The 4,628-nt window shown below is 49.6% G+C and overlaps 1 protein-coding gene across 2 annotated transcripts in view; it reads left to right on the plus strand.

Annotated features, from left to right (window-relative positions):
* The window catches only part of LOC123963878 (platelet-derived growth factor receptor beta-like), a 34,220-nt gene that overhangs the window by 21,188 nt on the left and 8,404 nt on the right, over nt 1-4,628 (plus strand). The window lies entirely within an intron of this gene.

Consider the following 4,628-nt stretch of genomic DNA (forward strand, 5'->3'; position numbering starts at 1 on the left):
ACACCAGTCTGTCCGACACACACCAGTCTGTCCGGTATACGTCTACACACACCAGTCTGTCCGGTATACGTCTACACACACCAGTCTGTCCGACACACACCAGTCTGTCCGGTATACGTCTACACACACCAGTCTGTCTGGTAAACGTCTACACACACCAGTCTACCCAGTATACGTTTACATACACCAGTCTGTCCGGTAAACGTCTACATACACCAGTCTGTCCCGTATACATCTACACACAACAGTCTGTCCCGTAAACGTCTACACACACAAGTCTGTCCCGTATACATCTACACACACCAGTCTGTCCCATACACGTCTACACACACCAGTCTATCCGGTATACATCTACACACAACAGTCTGTCCGGTAAACGTCTACACACACCAGTCTGTCCCGTATACATCTACACACACCAGTCTGTCGCGTATACGTCTACACACACCAGTCTGTCCGGTATACGTCTACACACACCAGTCTGTCCGACACACACCAGTCTATCCGGTATACATCTACACACACCAATCTACCCAGTAAACGTCTACACACACCAGTCTGTCCGGTATACGTCTACACACACGTGTCTGTCCGACACACACCAGTCTGTCCGGTATACATCTACACACACCAGTCTGTCCGGTATACGTCTACACACACCAGTCTGTCCGACACACACCAGTCTGTCCGGTATACGTCTACACACACCAGTCTGTCCGACACACACCAGTCTGTCCGGTATACGTCTACACACACCAGTCTGTCTGGTAAACGTCTACACACACCAGTCTACCCAGTATACGTTTACATACACCAGTCTGTCCGGTAAACGTCTACATACACCAGTCTGTCCCGTATACATCTACACACAACAGTCTGTCCCGTAAACGTCTACACACACAAGTCTGTCCCGTATACATCTACACACACCAGTCTGTCCCATACACGTCTACACACACCAGTCTATCCGGTATACATCTACACACAACAGTCTGTCCGGTAAACGTCTACACACACCAGTCTGTCCCGTATACATCTACACACACCAGTCTGTCGCGTATACGTCTACACACACCAGTCTGTCCGGTATACGTCTACACACACCAGTCTGTCCGACACACACCAGTCTATCCGGTATACATCTACACACACCAGTCTACCCAGTAAACGTCTACACACACCAGTCTGTCCGGTATACGTCTACACACACCAGTCTGTCCGACACACACCAGTCTGTCCCGTATACATCTACACACACCAGTCTATCCGGTAAACGTCTACACACACCAGTCTGTCCGACACACACCAGTCTGTCCGGTATACGTCTACACACACCAGTCTGTCCGACACACACCAGTCTGTCCGACACACACCAGTCTGTCCGGTATACGTCTACACACACCAGTCTGTCCCGTATACATCTACACACACCAGTCTGTCCAGTATACGCCTACACACCAGTCTGTCCAGCATACTTCTACACACACCAGTCTTTCCCGTATACGCCTACACACCAGTCTGTCCAGTATGCGCCTACACACACCAGTCTGTCCCGTATACATCTACACACACCAGTCTGTCCAGTATACGCCTACACACCAGTCTGTCCGGTATACGTCTACACACACCAGTCTGTCCGGTATACATCTACACACACCAGTCTCTCCCGTATACGTCTACACACACCAGTCTGTCCGGTAAACGTCTACACACCAGTCTGTCCAGTATGCGCCTACACACACCAGTCTTTCCCGTATACGCCTACACACACCAGTCTGTCCGGTATACGTCTACAAACACCAGTCTGTCCGGTATACGCCTACACACACGTGTCTGTCCGACACACACCAGTCTGTCCGGTATATGTCTACACACACCAGTCTGTCCCGTATACGCCTACACACACGTGTCTGTCCGACACACACCAGTCTGTCCGGTATACGTCTACACACATGTGTCTGTCCGGTATATGTCTAAACACACCAGTCTGTCCAGTATACTTCTACACACACCAGTCTGTCCGGTATACGTCTACACACATGTGTCTGTCCGGTATATGTCTAAACACACCAGTCTGTCCAGTATACTTCTACACACACCAGTCTGTCCGGTATACGTCTACACACATGTGTCTGTCCGGTATATGTCTAAACACACCAGTCTGTCCAGTATACTTCTACACACACCAGTCTGTCCGGTATACGTCTACACACATGTGTCTGTCCGGTATATGTCTAAACACACCAGTCTGTCCAGTATACTTCTACACACACCAGTCTGTCCGGTATACGTCTACACACATGTGTCTGTCCGGTATATGTCTAAACACACCAGTCTGTCCAGTATACTTCTACACACACCAGTCTGTCCGGTATACGTCTACACACATGTGTCTGTCCGGTATATGTCTAAACACACCAGTCTGTCCAGTATACTTCTACACACACCAGTCTGTCCGGTATACGTCTACACACATGTGTCTGTCCGGTATATGTCTAAACACACCAGTCTGTCCAGTATACTTCTACACACACCAGTCTGTCCGGTATACGTCTACACACATGTGTCTGTCCGGTATATGTCTAAACACACCAGTCTGTCCAGTATACTTCTACACACACCAGTCTGTCCGGTATACGTCTACACACATGTGTCTGTCCGGTATATGTCTAAACACACCAGTCTGTCCAGTATACTTCTACACACACCAGTCTGTCCGGTATACGTCTACACACATGTGTCTGTCCGGTATATGTCTAAACACACCAGTCTGTCCAGTATACTTCTACACACACCAGTCTGTCCGGTATACGTCTACACACATGTGTCTGTCCGGTATATGTCTAAACACACCAGTCTGTCCAGTATACTTCTACACACACCAGTCTATCCGGTAAACGTCTACACACACCAGTCTCTCCCGTATACGTCTACACACACCAGTCTGTCCGGTATGCGCCTACACACACCAGTCTGTCCGGTAAACGTCTACACACACCAGTCTACCCAGTATACATCTACACACACCAGTCTGTCCCGTATACATCTACACACACCAGTCTGTCCCGTATACATCTACACACACCAGTCTGTTCAGTATACTTCTACACACACCAGTCTGTCCGGTATGCGTCTACACACACCAGTCTGTCCGGTAAACGTCTACACACACCAGTCTACCCAGTATACATCTACACACACCAGTCTGTCCCGTATACGTCTACACACCAGTCTGTCCGGTATGCGTCTACACACACCAGTCTGTCCGGTAAACGTCTACACACACCAGTCTACCCAGTATACATCTACACACACCAGTCTGTCCCGTATACGTCTACACACACCAGTCTATCCGGTAAACGTCTACACACACCAGTCTGTCCGACACACACCAGTCTGTCCGGTATACGTCTTCACACACCAGTCTGTCCGACACACACCAGTCTGTCCGGTATACATCTACACACACCAGTCTGTCCGGTATACGTCTACACACACGTGTCTGTCCGACACACACCAGTCTGTCCGGTATATGTCTACACACACCAGTCTTTCCGACACACACCAGTCTGTCCGGTATACATCTACACACACCAGTCTGTCCGGTATACGTCTACACACACGTGTCTGTCCGACACACACCAGTCTGTCCGGTATATGTCTACACACACCAGTCTTTCCGACACACACCCGTCTGTCCGGTATACGTCTACACACACCAGTCTGTCCGACACACACCAGTCTTTCCGGTATACGTCTACACACACCAGTCTGTCCCGTATATGTCTACACACACCAGTCTGTCCGACACACACCAGTCTTTCCGGTATACGTCTACACACACCAGTCTGTCCCGTATATGTCTACACACACCAGTCTGTCCTGTATACGTCTACACACACCGGTCTGTCCCGTATACGCCTTCACACACCAGTCTATCCGGTAAACGTCTACACACACCAGTCTGTCCGGTAAACGTCTACACACACCAGTCTTTCCCGTATATGTCTACACACACCAGTCCTTCCGGTAAACGTCTACACACACCAGTCTATCCGGTAAACGTCTACACACACCAGTCTATCCGGTAAACGTCTACACACACCAGTCTTTCCCGTATATGTCTACACACACCAGTCCTTCCGGTAAACGTCTACACACACCAGTCTATCCGGTAAACGTCTACACACACCAGTCTTTCCCGTATATGTCTACACACACCAGTCCTTCCGGTAAACGTCTACATACACCAGTCTTTCCCGTATATGTCTACACACACCAGTCCTTCCGGTAAACGTCTACACACACCAGTCTATCCGGTAAACGTCTACACACACCAGTCTGTCCCGTATACGCCTACACACCAGTCTGTCCGGTATGCGCCTACACACACCAGTCTGTCCGGTAAACGTCTACACACACCAGTCTGTCCCGTATACATCTACACACACCAGTCTGTCCCGTATACTTCTACACACACCAGTCTGTCCCGTATACGCCTACACACCAGTCTGTCCGGTATGCGCCTACACACACCAGTCTGTCCGGTAAACGTCTACACACACCAGTCTGTCCGGTATACATCTACACACAACAGTCTGTCCGGTAAACGTCTACACACACCAGTC

The sequence above is a fragment of the Micropterus dolomieu genome, linkage group LG23, assembly GCF_021292245.1.
Source record: "Micropterus dolomieu isolate WLL.071019.BEF.003 ecotype Adirondacks linkage group LG23, ASM2129224v1, whole genome shotgun sequence".
Lineage (NCBI taxonomy): Eukaryota > Metazoa > Chordata > Actinopteri > Centrarchiformes > Centrarchidae > Micropterus > Micropterus dolomieu.